This window comes from Monodelphis domestica, chromosome 5 (genome assembly GCF_027887165.1).
Source record: "Monodelphis domestica isolate mMonDom1 chromosome 5, mMonDom1.pri, whole genome shotgun sequence".
Lineage (NCBI taxonomy): Eukaryota > Metazoa > Chordata > Mammalia > Didelphimorphia > Didelphidae > Monodelphis > Monodelphis domestica.
Window position 1 is genome coordinate 276,017,105 of NC_077231.1, and position 17,388 is coordinate 276,034,492.

Consider the following 17,388-nt stretch of genomic DNA (forward strand, 5'->3'; position numbering starts at 1 on the left):
CTGCATCCCCCAGCGTGCCTCACTCAGGGGTCCCTCCCTACTACTTCCTGACGTGGGATTGGTCTTGAACGGACCAGTCTCGTGCTGGGGGAGGGACCACGTCCCCTACTTCCGGGCGCGGGATTGGTCCAATCCCAAGCCTAAAGGAAGATCTTTAAATCTGTGATGGATCAGAGTAGCGGTTTTTTAACATTAATTTCAGCTAGGGAATTCCGGTGTTTTTTGTTGTTGTTGTTGTTTTACTTTTAATAAAGGTTTTTTTTTAATTATCAAAGAGATAGGTTTTTTTTTTTTTTTTGGACATATTGAGTGTAAAGTGGGTTACTTAGTTTGAGATTTCTAATAGGCATTTGAAGATAAGAGAATAGAAAAGGTTTCCTGTGTGTGGTCTCTCCTGAATCTAGGAGAAAAGCTAAGAATCATTAGCATGGAGATAATAATTGAGATAGCAATGAGAAGTAATGAGATAATTAAGTGAAATAATATAGAGGATAGAAGAGGTACCATGACAGAATTCCAGGGAACCTCCAACTTAGGGCATGATCTGAATGAAGATCCAGCAAAGGAATCTGAGAATTAATGGTTAGACAGGTACAAACAACCAGAATAGAGTAGTAAACTAGAGTTAAGAGAATAGCAAGGAGAAGAAAGTGATTGACAGTTTTGAAGGCTACAGAGAACTCAAGAAGAATCAGAAAAGGAGGGGGAAAAAACCTGAAAGCAAAATTAGATTTGACCTTTAGATTTAACTCTGCCTGTAGAGGTAAAATTAGAGGATAGAGGAAAATCATTTATACTTTCACTAATAAAATTGAATAGTAATCATGATCTCAGACAACAAAAGCAATAGTGAAAATAAAACTGATTAAAAGAGTTAAAGAGGAAAACTACATTTTGTGGAAAAGTACCATAGATAATGAATTTATATCAATACTAAACATACAGGCATCAAATAACATGGCATTTACATATTTAAAGGAAATTAGAGAGAAATAATAAAACCATAATAATGAAGAACTCCAATTTACCCTTCTCAGACCTAGAGAAATCTATATGAATAAATAAAAACAAGAGTAAAGGACATGAATCATATTTTAGAAAAATTAAATATAATGGACTTATAAAAATATTATTGAATTAAAATTAAAAGGAATATATAGTGAATGGCACCTGTACAAAAGTCAACCCTATAAAAACTTCACAAATATAGAAAAGCAGATATCTTTTATAGACCACAATGCATTAAGATTTTATTCAATAAAGAGTTGCTAAGAAACAATAAAAAATTAACTGGGGACCAACCTATTCAAAAGAAAGTGTGGATCGAAGAACATCACATACTAACCAAAACATTTTCATCAAAGATAATGAAAACAATGAGAAGGACATACTAAAATTTTTGGGATGCAAGCAATATAATACTTATGGGAAAATTTATCTCTCGTAACTTTATCAATAAAAGAAAGAGCAGATAAATGAATTGCATAATAATTAAAGGGGGGATGAAAGCCTCTGGAAAACATATTAAACAAAAATAGAGATCCTGAAGGTCAAAGAAATAATTTAAAAAGTTGAAAGCAAAAACTATTGAATTCATAAATAAAACAAGAAGCTGAGTTTTTTTAATTAGAGAGACCATTAGCTAACTTTATTCAAAAAAGAAAAACAAATTACCTGTTTCAAAAATTTAAAACATTGACATACAACCAAAGAAAATGCAATAAAAGAAATTATTAGGACCTATTTTGCCCAATTATCTGTCAATAAAATACTAAAAAAAAATGAAATGGATGAATATTTATTTAAAAAATGTGCCCAAATTAATGGAACTAGAGATGACTTAAATAACCCAATATTAGGGGAAACAATTTTTGAATAAGCTATATATGAACTCCCAATGAGGGGAAAAAACAAGAGTAGATCAATTCATAATTTAATTTTAGTAATCATTTAAAGAAATATTAAGTCCAGTATTACATAAAATGTTTTTTAAAATAGGGAACAATGGGGGAAGTCCCATCACATTCCTCTCCGACACAAATATTGTCTTGACACCTAAATCAGGATGGATCAAAACAGAAAAAGGAATATATATATAGACTAATATCCCAAATAGATATAAATGAAAATTTTAAAGTAAAATATTAACAAGAAGACTACAAAAAGTTAGCACAAATGTTATATACTCTTTCCAAGTTGAATTTATACCTGGAATTCCAAGATGGTCTGGTATTAGGAAAATGATAAATATAATTGATGCTATTAATAAACAGAAGAACAAGAATCCTATATTTCTGTTAATTGATACACAAAAACCTTTGTCAAGAAACAAGATCCATACCTCTTAAAAACACTACAGGGGGAAGCTGGGTAGCTCAGTGGATTGAGAGCCAGGCCTAGAGATGGGAAGTCCTAGGTTCAAATCTGGCCTCAGACACTTCCCAGCTGTGTGACCCTGGGCAAGTCACTTGACCCCCCGCTGCCTAGCCCTTAACAGTCTTCTGCCTTCTGCCTTGGAGCATTGGCTCCAGGGCAGAAGGTAAGAGTTAAAAAAAAAAAACACTAGAAAACATAGGAATAATTGGATCTTTCCTTAATATGACAAATAGTATTGATATAAAACCAAATCAACATCTGTATTGAGGATAAACTAGGGGCCTTTCTAGTAAGGAGGTAAAGTATGAATCTCTAGTGTCATCATAACTTCAATATAGTGGTTTAATGATGACAAAAAGAAATTAAGAGGAATACTCAGGGACAAAGTCTAAACAAAATGATCTCTTTATAGGTGATGTGATGATTGACTTAGATAAGACTAAAAGAGCCAACTTTAAAAAATAATGATAACAATTTCATCAAAGATGCAGACTATAAAATAAACCCACATAAATAATCAGTATTTGTCTATATTAGCAACAAATCCAATAGGAAAAGGAGAAAATCCATTTAAAATAAACACAGAATTTCTAAGATACACGCAAGGACTATATGAACACAGCCTCAAAAAACTCCTAACACTGAGACAGGTCAAAATAATTGAAAAAAATATTGATTGCTCAAGGGTAGGCCAAGTCAATATAATAAAAAAATAACAATACTATCTAAATTAATTTACTTATTGGGTGCCATACCAGTCAAGTTACCAAAGATTACTTTGGAGGATTAGAGAAAAAATTCATTTTAGGTAACAAAAGTCAAGAACCTCAAGGGAATTAATGTGAGGAAAGGGTCTAGCAATATTATATTTCACTCTATTCTACAAAGCAGTAACTATTTTTTTAAATTTGGTATTGGTTAAGAAATGTAAAGGTTTATGTGTAGAAAAGATTAGTTACCCAATATACAGAAGCAAATGAGCCCAAGAAGACTAATTTTTGATAAATCCAAAGATTTTACTTATTGAAGTAAGGACTATTTGGCAAAAACTTGGGAAAACTTATAACATAGAAAACAGAAACTAGGTATAAATCAACATCTTTCCCTATATGACAAGATAAACTCCAAATGCATAATAGATTTAGGCATAAAGAATGAGAGCATAAGGAAATTAGAAGCACAAGGAAGAAATTACCTATCAAATGTATTCATAGGGGATATGTTAATGATCAAACAAAAGAAAGAGAATATCACTGGAGATCGAATGAAAATTTTTTTCTTAAAAAAAGTTTCTGCATAAACAAAACCAATGCAGTTAAAATTAGAAGAAAAATAGGTAAATGGGAAAAATCTTTGTATCAAATTTTCTCATAATTCTCATTTCTAATACATGTAAAGATGTGTTTCAAATTTATATGAAGAGGCAGTTTTCAAAAGAATAATCCCAAACTATGAATAACCATATTTAAAAAAAATACTCCAGATTAAGGAAATGCAAATTAAAACAACTCTGAGATGCTATCACACCTATCAGTTTTGCAAAGTTTAGCAAAAGAAAAATTATAAAAATTAGAAAGACAGTAGAAAAACAGGTTATACTAATGATCTGTTGGTGGAGTGGTGACTAGTGAATTATTTTGAAAGTCAGTTTGGAATCATGCCCAAAAAGCTAGATCAAAGAAAGGGAAAGATATGGGCAAAAAATATTTAGAGCATCCCTTTTCATGGTAGCTGAGAATTAGAAACTGAAAAGATGCCCATCAACTGAGAAATGGCCGATCAAGTTATGGTATGTGAATGTGATAAAATACTATTGTATTGTGATATAAGAAATAATAAGGGAGATAATTTCAGAGAAATCTGAGAAGACTTCTATGAACTGATGAAAAGTAAAGCAAGCAAAATCAGGAGAACAGTTTATACAATAACAAAAATGTTAAAAAGATAAAGAAATCTGATCAATAATATAACGACCAATTATTGATTCCAGAGGACTCATGGCAAAACATGCTGTCCACTTCCTAATAGAGCTGATGGATTCAGGGTGTAGACTGAAACTTTTTTTTTTTGGACATGCCCAATGTGAGGATTTGTTTTGTTTGACTATGTATATATTTCTAACAGGAGTTTTATTTTTTCTGCTTTCTTAATGGGGTGGAAAGAAATAGATCTTTGTTTGGAAGAAAAATTAAAAAGAAGTATCAAATGTAACAGATTTCTGGTCAAGGGTCCTTCCCATCACTGCTATTTTCACAATGTAGTCAAAACTGATTAACCCACATTACTGTAGAATACATACAAAAAAAGAGTATTCATTTTGTACTTTCATGAAACTTAAGAATAATCACTTACGTCGAATAGGTTTTTGAATTTTTCAAAATGAATTACATATTTGATTCCTACAACAACTCTGAAGGAGGAGCTAATATTATCCCCATTTTACAGATGAAGAAAATAGGACAGTGAGTGAAGATTTGAACTCAGAGCTTTCAGATGCTGCATTCAGTCTTCTATTTCATTTAATGAAGTCACACTCTGAATACCTAATTCAAAAAAAGGCAGAATGTTCACCTTTCACCCTTGTTCCTTCATATTCTATGTGTGTCTCTGTATTGCTCTTTTTCTCGTCCCTTCTCTTTCTGTCTGTACTTGTCTCTGTGTGTATATGTATATGTATATGTGTGTGTGTGTGTGTGTGTGTATAGTATGTGTATCCATGCACACAACACATGCACACATTCAATAAGCCAGTCATTTTATCTTTCTGGGAAAGTAGGATGAGATCATTGCAGAATTTATAATTTTATCTCTGTTGCTTTTGCTTTCTCAGTCTTTGAATTGGAAATCTGAAATGGCTAAGAGAGAGGAACTGAATAAAATCCGCTTTGGGTAATTCCAAAACTAGATATAATCAATCCATGAAATTTTAAAACTTACTGCATTGTTATCTTTCACTATTTTCAGTTCAGATGAGCTTTCAAATGGGTCGGGGAGGTTAACACTGAAACTTGTATCTTGTGATTTGTGGTTGCTTTTTAACACATCATTTTTATGGCCATTTAGCTTTCATCATCCTATGAATGTGGAGTTTTTCTCACAAACGATAGCACAATTATATTGTACAATTCTTTCAAAAATATATCTTTCCCATTTTAAGATAGCTACAGTACTCTTGAACTGCCAAATTCAGTATTTTCAGGCTCTTCCTTCTTAACTAATTAGTTTTCACTAAGTTTTATTTTATTTGAGTAAACTCTTTTTGTAGGATAGAGGAATACTCTAAGAACAAAAAACTATTATTTTAAATTATTAATTAGATATTTATTTTTTAAATTATTAATTAGATATTAGTAAAATATCACATTTTACCCCTCCCCCACCTTATTATGGAGTTTGGTGCAACAGACAAGACAGAATCTGTGACTAGTAATTGGCTAAATTATGAAGTTTTCAGTACGTGTGTGGAAGAGTACATATCCGTGCGCAGGCTCAGTGGGCACATTCTCCTTTCCTTTTTCCTTTAATGTTCATTCTTACAAATTTGGGATACAGAAGAAGGAGCCTGCCATGCCCTAAGTGCACTGTATTGTATTATTAATATCAGGCTAGCAGCCTATTCCCACTCAACTGTCTTTGTGGTGTGCTGATGCTCTATGAAGTATCTGAGCTTAAAAGAAGGCTCTTTTCGTTGATGTGGGCTGATAGACTGGGATGGCATTTGAATGCACAGAGGACAATGTCTAATGACAGTCAAGGCAAGAGAAAACACTAAATCGTGTCCACTGTCCTAAGGAATCCTTTCTCCTTTCAGGGACCAACATTTGGGCTTTGTCTCCTGAGGGATGGGGGAGTGAATCAGTGAAGAGGAGCATCTGAGATTCCCAGACATCAAGGTTTCAATGTCCTGTACCCATTGCATTAACCTAGAGGCAGAGCAACTTTACTGAAAATCATCCCTGCTCCATAGCATTGTGGTTGGGCCAAAATAAAAACATTTCAGCTAAATGGTGATAAATACATTCAGCAAAATGCTTGAAATGCAATGGGTTCTTTCTCTGGACCAAGAACATTACCTTAGTGGAGTCAAATAAACAATATACATTGAGCCATTTTGGAGTTCAGTCATTGATATTTCTACTAAAATTAGAAAGTTTTTAACTTTCCTTCTCTCTGCCCATCCACCCCCCAAAAAGGCAGGGAATCAAATATTCTCATCGGACCAGGAAGGCTTCATTTACTGGGGCCTGCAATTCTATCTGGTCAGTACTTCCACATGTCAGAAGATATTTTTAAAGTATTTTTTTTAAAAGAGAATAGCAATGGCAAATAAATCATTTTAAATCCGAACTTCCCACATTGACACAAAACACAACTGTGTCTTCTGAGAAAGGAACCTGACACTAACTTCTGCTCTTTGGTTGGTTTGTTTCAAATTATCACCATTCTTTTAATAGGGTTTGTGTTATGTGTCCTTGGATTTTTAATTGCTCTGGATTATCATTTTCAATGCAATTAGTATAATGCCATCAATTACACATAATAATTACTGTAAATGGGGCTATTGGCCTAATTACTATAAATGTGGGGAAAGATGTGTGATTATAACGTCCAATTACACCATGTACAGTATTTATTTTATATTATTACATATAATGGTATAATGATAACACATAATTATATTGCATAATTCTTTCGAAAACATATCTGTTCCATTTTAAGATACCTACAATGTTCTTGCACTGCCAAATTCAGTATCTTCAGGCTCTTCCTTCTTAACTAATTAGCTATTAGAATTAGTAATTCACAATGGGCTAGGTACCCACTAAACTTCATTTTAATTGAGTAAACACTTTTTTTTTTTTCAGGAGAGAAGAATACTCTAAGAATAAAAATCTCATTTTACCCCACCTTTAATAATCAGAAATGGCTCTTGTATTCTGTAATCGCCTACTAAACAAATTCTAGGGAGAATTTGGTTCAACTTCGTAGCCTAGGAAAATCTTCCCATCATAACCATGTCTGTTTATATACTGTACACCTATATATAAATAAACACATTTGAATGATGACAATATTTCAAATATGCTTGGGGGAAAATGAATTCTTGTCTTCACTGTGAAAAACATTATACTCATTCCTAGTTGCAAATGTACACTTAACAAGCTTATAGCACATAATTAATTCTGGGAAGGATGCTGTTTGACAGAGTGGAATTATGAGAATTGCGTATTGATAGTGGCAGGAGAAATAAATATATTTTCTGTGTATCTGCTAGAGTCTACTTGTGTTTCTTAGAAACTGGCACATCTCAGAGGTGTTGCTCTCAAAATGATCTCAGGATGGAAAGAAATCAGTAATTACAGAGCCAGGCATTCCGTTCTGTCCTAATTTTCCCACCAGTTTTTCAATGTTTCAGCTGCCTCAGAGAGTTAAAGTATTCTCATTAGGTAGCTGCAGAGGCAGCCGGCTTGCCTACTCCCTCATTCTCTCACTAGCTTATCCGTTCTCTTTCCTTTTTTTCCCCCTGCCTTGGGAGTGACTGTGAAGATCATTTGCTGGAATGATTGGCAGGTTAGAGGATTCGATCAGATGAGTTCCTCTTAGTGCAGGTCAAAAAGGCTAGTTAGCAGGAGCTGTCGAAAAATGCCAGCAGCATCCGAAATGGGAAATGTCATGACTTCGAGGCAGGGGGTGCCACCTGGAACAGAGAGCCCCCAGCTCATTAGCAAGTTACAGGATGCAAGCTTAACTGGAGGGAGCAGAGAAGGAAAGATAATACCCAATAGGGAAAATTATTGTGAAGTGGAATTGATTTCATGTATAATTTGTTTATCACTAGAGGGGACAAATGCTGTCCTTCTGACATGTGTGGAGGAGTGTGGACTGTGAATGAAGCAACTTAGCATAATCTCCAGGTTGAGCTCTGGATTTAAAGAATACCAACTTCTTTCTTCTTAACTGTGGAAATGATCAGGTCATGTTGTATTAATTAAAGCTGACATTCTCTCAAATGGCTTATCCAGGCAATTGTAGCATTTCGGTAGAAACTGATAGAGATAGGCTACTGGAGAAAAGAAAGCTGGGGTTTTTTGTGGTGAGGTTATTTTTTTTTCCCCTCCCCTCCTCCTGGACCAGGAAGACTATGTCAGTTGCATACCAAATGATGACAGGGTTCATGTTTATCTTTAATGGTTAGCTGGATGGAATCAGATCCAAATATGGCTTCTGATTCATACTGTAATTTCACTTAGACAGGAGACTATTGGCTCTTTGGGGAAATTTATACTTACATCATGTATGGAGACATTCATAAGATCCTCCATATCTAGTAGGTGCTTAATGTTGGTTTAATGAATTACTTTATATGAATTACATATATAGAGAAATCGCTATTAGATAGATTTCATGGATTTTTTTCATATTTATGACTGCTGATTAAAATTTGATCAGTGTCTTAAGTAAGATAGCTTTAATATATTTGCTTCCTGGAAGTCAGTTACACTTGTGCAAAATTTCATATTTTGCCAACATCAGAAACGAAAGATTTCTCCAATCATTTTGCTTTGCAAATTGTATGTAAACACATGTATGTGTTTATACTAAAATAAGAATGCCAGGCTCTTCATTAATAAATGCATAGACATATGTGCCTATGTATACATGACTGGCAGGTCTGCTTTAGCAAATGAAATATATTAGCATAATTTACAATGATTAAACAAAGGAATGCTGCAACCCATATACACCTATTCAAATAGATGATTAAAACCAGACTGCAAATACTACTTGAGGCTTATTAAGTCAAGCTTACATGCAGTTGGGCTTTTTCCTACATATATTTCACGTGAAACTGTATTTTCTTTTTGGTGAGTGACTTTTATGATCTCATTTATCTTTCACATATCTTAGATCTTTTCTTGTTATTGCATGTCACAAATGCCACAGCCGTGAGTCTTTCTGGTTGAACACTGAAGATTGTTTACGTAGCATTCAGACTTTGGTTAGGACAGAGATTTTCAGAATCCCTCTGCCTTGAGCTTCTCTTTGCTCTTAAATATTGAGACATTTTACAAGGCAGTTATGAAATAGCTAGGCTTGTTTTATCAACCAACCACAGACTGTTGGATTTCCCTTTGCCTGCCTAATGTGAATAAGCATCTTTTAAAATCTCCTAGTCAAAACAGTGCTGGAAAATGCATTCTGTCCTGTGTTTAGAGTTAAAAAAAAAAAAGCTTAGCATTAAGCTACTGTACACAGCTATCAAGATACTGCATTAGCTTTGTCAAAGAGAGGATTTGAATCAGGCCTGTCAATCCAGACATCTCTTCATTTAAAAAAATATATTTTTATTCTATGGCCTCACTGATTCTCTAAACATTTTCTTTGGTGAAATTCTATTTAAACCAACTCACCAAAAATCTATGATTTTATTATAGCAAAGAACACCAAGTTCATACACAGACTGTTTTGATGTTGAAGATGACTTTTAGAAAATAAATAAATCAACCTTCTTGAAGAAAATTATTCTAGGTTTCATTTGTATATAATTTAGAATGAAATTTTAGGTGTGTATAAATTTCCAATTACCTACAAGTCTATTTTCCACTTTGTGTATTATCCAAAAGTCAAGAACTTCCACCCATCCCCTGCCCAGTCAGCTCCCAAGAGGGCTAAGCCAAGAAAAAGATCTAGCCAGGCAGAACAGAAAGGGATATAAGGATTTGTGATTTCTGTCTGAGAACTTATGGTTTTTCATTGAATTTATTCACATGGTCTCTCTCTCTCTCTCTTCCTCTCTCTCTCTCTCTCTCTCTCTCTCTCTCTCTCTCTCTCTCTCTCTCACCTCCTTTTCCCTCCCTCCTTCTTTCTCTTACACTTTCCCTTCATTTTTCTCTTTCTCTGTCTCTCCCTCCTTGCCTCTATTTCTCTCTAGCCCATCTCCCCATTTCTTACCCCCTTTCTGTCTTCTTTCATTAAACTTCTTCCTCTCCTCTTCTCTTCATTTCTTCCATCTGTGATTCTTTCCCTCTTTCATTCTTTTCCCTCTCTCTTCATTTCAAAGTCAAATTGTGTGACAAATGATTTTGTGATTCTTCAGTATTTTAGATAATTCAAACTCTTTGGCTTTTAGCATGAATTATTTATAGTGTATATTAACATTTTAATTTTCTAAACCTTCCTATTGACTAACATTGTTAAATCTGTATCTGTAGATTATGGATTGATTTTCTTTTCAAATAAAAACTGTATTATCCAAGAGAAAACAGATTCCAGATCCCAGATTCCTTTCTTTTGGGATCCTTATATCTGGTTTTCTGATTTGGAAAAGGATATCCCATGCATTTTCTCCCATTTCTCGCAGCATAAAGAATTTTGCTGAAGTTGAATCTGTGTGGTACAGAGGCAGCTTGGAACAGTGCAGAGGGCCATGGATCTAGAGTTAGAAGTATTTGGTCTTTTGAGAAGTATTTTGGTCTTTGAGATTTGAATCTCAGTTTTCTGTTTTAAAAAATAAGTGAGTTGGATACCAAGGTCCTTGCCCACTCTAAATCTTATAAATTAGTGTCTAATGGAGGAAGAAGACCTGGGTTTGTGTACTGTCTCTGTAACTTCTGTCAACTTGGAAATCTAGAGATCCCCAGTTTATTTAGTTGGAGTATAGGAATCCCAGGTTTTGACTTTCTCACGGGAGAGTTTCCCCCTGAGGGAAGGTCCCTCTTCACCAGACAGTGAACTTCCTGGTAGTTTGGGTGGGAACAGCAAATCCCATCCAATGTTAAACATCCCTTTTGTCCCAATGGTTTCTTCCCCCTAGGCTAAAGTCCACGACCAAGGTGACCCAGCCCTAGGCTGAGTCTTTCCCTTTTGTGTCCATTGTGGGGCCCCAGCCCCTCACTATTATTCCTGTCTGGAACTCTTCATTTTCCTTTCTCACCATTGTAAAGTCAATCAACTGTCCCTCTAATCCTAACCCCCCAGGTCACCTAGAGTGGTACATAGGTTCCCCAAGTTCTTTTGTTCCTCGGAGTCCATCCTGAGTCGATGGCACTCCCAGGGGCTGGTGACCAGAGCGTCTTGACTCCGGTGCAGTCTTGGAAATCAGCTCTGTTGTCGTAGTAGCAGCGCTAACCCCTTTTCCCTTGATTAAAGAGTGATTTTGACTATTTAATAGTTCTGTGTTTTTTCTAGTTGACACTTCTAACCATGTGATATTGGCCAAGCCATTTAACTGCTCTGAGGCTGTTTCATAAATTCTGCATAATAATACACTACCTGTCTCTCAGGCCGAGTTGTGGTCAGGAAATTGCCATGTACCCTATAAAGTGCTATAGATGCTACGTACGGTTTTGTGTAAACTCTAAAGTGCTGGATAATGCTGCATTAACCCAATCAGTCCATTCAGTCAAACAAGTTGGTGACTCCAATAAGACTGCAGGAGGTCATCATCCCAAGAAAGAGAACCCAGAAGGGCAGAGTCAGGTTGCTGAGCCAAGGTGGCCGGAGTCAGGAGGGAGAAGAAATGGACCTTCAAGGCTCAGGCCCACCAGTGAAGACTGGCTATAAGCAGAAAAATGAATCAAGGAACATGCCCCTGAAGAACCTTAAATAAGGTACCTGTCTGTATGTGGTGCTTCTTCCCTCTTTACCATGGCATGGACAGAAGGTTATCCTCCCACCTTCCCAGTCTATCCACTTTCCCAAAGACCTTTAATAGGGGCCAATTGATAGAGTAGCTGTAGCAGGTAGCCAGAGATCAAATCCTAGCTTGGTCACTCTCTTGCTGGGATTTGGGATGAGTGGCTCTCCTTGCTCCTCAGTTTCTTCATATATACAAATGGGTATAAAAATCCTTGTAAGACCTCCAAAAATGATAGAAGGATATTAAAGTCTACTGTCACAAGTATGTTACCATCTGTATCTTTTTGAAGCTCAGATAATTTTTCTTTCATGAATTTGGATTCTAAGACATTTGTAGCATTTAAGTTTATTATGGTTATTGGTCTATTTTCTGTGGTTCCTTTCACCATACCATAGTTTCCTTGTTTATCCCTTTTTATTTTTTGAATGTTTGTTTTTGCTTTATCTGATAGTATGATGTTAAATCCTACTTTTTTTTGTTGATCCATTCAATGCATAGTCAATTTTATTCCATCCCTTCAGTTTTATTTTGTGTATGGCTTTGTTTTTTTAAATACATCTTTTATATGCAACAGATTATAGCATTTTGTTTTCTTATCTAATGTCACTTTTTTTCTTTTATTGGATTGTTTAATCCATTCACACTTAAAATTATGAGTTAGGTTTATATTTTCCTCCTGTTCCAAAATTGTGGTTTTTTCCAAGTTGTGATTTTTCTCTTCTTCTGCCTTAGACACAGCATTCTGGTCATTTAGTTACTTTCCTTTAATCTTTTTTTTCTTAAGGTACCCTTGTTCCTATTGACTCTTTTTCTTTCACTCTTGATCCCCTCTTTTTGTTTGTTACCCTATGTGTTCATTAGTTCTGCTTTCTTCTGGTTCTGTATTTCTTCCCTTTCTTTTTTCTTTGCAGTTAGTCAAATCAATTCCCCCTTCTCTCTTCCCTTTCTATGAGTCCTGTTCATTAGTTTTTCGGTTTCATTTTTTGCACCCTTTTCCAAAAGGATTTCTCTCATTCTCTTTATTATTCATTTTCCCTTACTGTTTACTTTAGCCCTCATTCTGTGATCCATGACTTCTATAATCTTCTGGTCTCTATTTTCTCTTTATTCTTCATACAATCAATGCTTCCAAGGTTTCCAATCTAGGCTCTGCCTATAGGTCCTTTCTACCATGCCTTGTTGGGCTTACCAACCAGGGATTCCTCCTTTTCTATTATGTCACATTCTCAGAATAATACCAGTTATTGCAAGTAGCAGAAAAAATAACACCTTGATTTCATTCTTCTCTTATTGATTCCTTTTTCTTTTAAATTTCTCTAAATTTGCTTAGAAACCTCCTCCCTGAGCCCATGTTTTCCCACTACTCCAGGTAACAATTTCTCTCATCTAGTGTAAGATATTCATCTCCCTTCACCCATAGGAGCATTCATCAATGGAATCCCCTCTCACCTCCAAATAAACCCTCCTTCATTCCCCTGCCTTCAGTCTTTCCCTTCCTCCTCACACACTCCTCTTTCTGAGACCACAGTGGTCACCACCTCACTGCTAACCCTTGATTTGACCTCAACACATCAACCCACTCTTCTGTCCCCCTGATCCCATTCCCACACCTTTCATCTTCCTATGTTTTAATGTAGTCTCCCAAAAGATGCATTCATGTAGAGACAGAACATCACCAATGTTTTGTTCATCATGCCCCTCATCTGTCTCTTCACTATTAACTCTACTAGTTTTATTCCTTCACTCCTTGTGTACATTTAGAAAAAAGATTTACTGGACTTTCTGTTCTTATTCTGTTGCTGTAATTTTTGCCTGCTACATTTATTCACTCCTCCTGCATTTCTGTTGTGAGGAGTATTTGTGGAACAAATAATATCTCCATTTCTAAAATGTTTTGAAACCTTTTTTGTTATTGAACATTCATTTTTTATCCTATATAGTTAAGTTCAGATTCGCAAGATAGGTCACTCTCAGCCAGCACCATTACTCTTTAGAGCATATTATTCCTTTCCCTCCTCCTTTTCAAGTGGATGCAGAATAGTCTTGTGTTATTCTAATGACCTTTTCTTTGTGTTTGAAGATCTTTCTCCTGAATGGCTTATAGAACTTCTTGCTTCTGAATTGTATTTTTAAATTTAACTACTATAAGTCATAGAGTTTTCAGCCTTGGGTTTTTTCTGGAGATAGTTGGTGGATTGTTCCAATTGGAATTTTATTTTCTATATTCAAAAGTTCTGGGCAGTTTTCTTTTATTATTTCCTTCATTATTGATGTTAAGGTGTTTTGTTCTGTTGTATTCTTCTGTAAAACCTGTGATCTTTAGATTGTATCTACACATCCTTTCTTTGAGATCCGTATATTTTGCTTGCATATGTTCTTTGTTGTTGTTTTGCTAGGTTGGCCTTTATGTCTGTGTATTTGCATTCCCAATGTATCATTCATTCTAATGTTTGTTTGGTGAGGCTTGCCACTGCAGATTCAGGATTTTCTATTCTGCTCGTTATTTTTGCTCTGCGAAATAAAAAATTCTGTTCTCATAATTCTTATTTCTCTTTTAAACCCCTCAGGAACAGGGTATTGTGGTTCCATGTTGTGCTCAAATTCTACAGGGACTTTTTATTTCATCAAGTTTTGAATCATTTTTCTTCATTTTGCAATATTTATTCAAAGAAGCCTGAACTCATTTACTAGCTCTGGAAGTCATATTTTCTTCTGTTCTTACTGTTTTTCCTCTTGGTTTATTTGTTTATATTTCAAAGTCTCTGAAATTTCTTCTTCCTGAAATCTTTGAGACTTTGTCTTTTTCTCCTTCCTTATTTTCCTTATTGTCCTCTTCCTGACTCCTTCCCCCTCTAATTGTGGTTTCCTTGGGGGCTGGATCTCAAAGAATCTCAGCTTTCTCCCACATTGGGCAATTCATTATTTACTAGCCTAGGTCTCTGCTCTAATTGACTTTTGGGCAGTACGAACTGGTCCCAACTGGATATTGGGCTCATTCCCTCAGATTTGGTGGAGTGTTGCACAGCCCCCAAAATGCAGTGTCCTGCCTTGGTGATCTGTCCCACTTCTTCTGTTCCTCAGTTCTCTGGCCTAAGACTAGCAGTTCAGGGTCTGCTTTATCAGACTCCATCAGTTCCAAACGTTGTGGTGCTATTGCTTCTGGTTTGCAGACCCTGTCAGACCTTTATTCCTGAAGAACTATGGCCAAGCTGTCTGTTAAAACGCAAGCAAATTTCTGAAGCCTGGAGTTTGAGTCTCTACAGTTCTAGAAAAAAGGAGGAAAGATTCGGGTACAGGAGTGGGTTTTAATGTGAGCCTATGTTACTGTCCTTGGGTCTGCCAGTGTAGTCTTGCTATTGATAGTGTGGGAGAAGGTGTCCTGAATGAACTCAGGGTCAGTGAACATTAGTTTCTAGCTTTGGGTTTTGATTTTTTTTAACTTCTTTTGGATTCTGGGTGTTCTAAATCATGGGTACAGCTGAAGTTGTTTTATCTTTGCCATTTGGTATCTGTTTTGGAGATTTTCAAGTGATTATGAAAACTGGAGGAGATCTCTAGTCTGCCATCTTATTGCTCATGTAACCAGGAAGTATTTTCCTTGACAAGCTATACTCTATCTTAACTGGGTTATTGACTATCCCCTCTTACTTCAGGCCTTGACTCATATTGGTCCCAATACCTGGAACACCCTCCTGTTTTACCCATCTATGAAAATCTCCATCCTTTAAGTTCTGATCAACTGTTACTTTCTTCATGAAACTACCTCCATTTTCGAAAATCTTCAGTATCATGAAAATTGGGAGTTGTTATTTTGTGTTGTAGATATTTGGGTTTGCAAGCTTTTGGAAACTGTGCCTAAACTTGTTTTTTCTCTCAGGGCATAACATGGTGTTTCAAACATAGTAGGTACTTAATAAATGTTTCTTGAATTGAATTGAAATGTATCAGTGAATAAGTACACTGTTAAGAAATCTTGTTGTGAATTCTTTGTTAATCTTTTTGATAATTACCTAATTATTTTGTGGGGGTCTAAGGGGAGATTTGGGTTTTCAAATATGGGGTTTGCTGAAAATAAATTGCAAAGTAAAATTTACAATCCGTTAAATTCCCTAACCTTGGAAAATAAAAGTACAGATTATCACATGCCCAATTTTATTCAGTTCTAGTTAAACTGTAAGCTGGGTATAGAAAGAAAAAATTTCCAAGTCAATTTTATAACTCTTCCAGGATTTAATGCAGTTTTGTATTACATGAGGAATTGAGAAAAGGTCACCCTAAAATGTAACTGGGACATACTCTAAGATGAATAGAAGCTCACTGTAGGTCTGTGCTCAGAGCCTTTACAAAGTGTTTTACATTGGAAAGAGCAAAGGCTCATACCCTAGCTCTGACATTTATTAACTTGGTTGCCTTTAGCATTTCTAAAGGGCCTCAGTTTCCTCATCCCTAAAATAGGAATTATAATTATCATACTACCTATCTCACAAGTAAGGGAAATAATTTGTAAATTATAAAGACATATTAATATAAGGTGTGTAATATTTATAGGGAAACAATGGGGGATCGAAAAAACAGGATATGGAAGGTTTGTAGCAAAGAATGGAGGAGTTGAAGGGTGAGAGGGAATATGGCTGCTGTGAGACAAAGGAGAGAGATGCCCCCTGCTGAGAGGCCACTTATGATAGCCTGTGGGGATGTCTTCTTGCTGGATTGTTGCCAAAGTTGCCCCAGAGCAGGTAAACACGGACCCTCCTGAGGGACAAGCCTGTCCCCAGAATTTGGTCACCCAGCAGAGGTCCAATAAGGAAGGTTTGTAATTGGGTGACTGAGCTGAGGTTTAGCTCCCTCTATGCCCAGAATAGATAGTCCACTTATCTGACTGCAATATTCAAATGAGATAAATGTTAATAACCAGTTCGGTTTGGAGAGGAATCAGGGAAGAGGGATTTCTCTAGATAAGGTTTGAGTCTTTCTCAGCTTTGGAGCTGAGGCCAGGCCTCACAGGCTAGTGGAGGGTTTTTCTTATTGCTGTCTACGCTATATCTGTGCTAGTTTTCTTAATTTCAAAATCTTAGCAGTAGACAGCAAGCAACAAGAAAAGTTCTGACTTTCAGAGCTGGTTGGACCTGTCTCTTTGGGCTGAAGAAAATAGAGGCACCACCTATCCAGACTGGGAAGCCCAAGCTCCTCCCACTACCCACACCAGGAAGGAAGTGCTAGTCACAAGACCCACTACCACTCCCAGTTGCCCCTTCCCCCACCAACTGTCAGTCTTGACAATTTCTTCTCTCTCTAATATTTTCACTGTTGCCTGTTCTAACAAAGTGGCAGAAAATCCAGAAACTTGTTCTAGTTTCCTTTCCACAGCTTTT

The 17,388-nt window shown here is 35.9% G+C and overlaps 1 protein-coding gene across 7 annotated transcripts in view; it reads left to right on the top strand.

The window, feature by feature from the left end:
- The window catches only part of CDK14 (cyclin dependent kinase 14), a 648,447-nt gene that overhangs the window by 550,850 nt on the left and 80,209 nt on the right, over positions 1-17,388 (top strand). For 2 of the 7 annotated variants that reach the window (XM_056800183.1, XM_056800185.1), the window contains one exon: positions 6,188-7,643. The exons of the other annotated variants lie outside the window; for them this stretch is intronic. The gene's annotated coding sequence lies outside the window, so the exon portion shown is untranslated. Of the gene's footprint in view, positions 1-6,187; positions 7,644-17,388 lie in introns of those variants that run through there. 7 annotated transcript variants of the gene reach the window in all.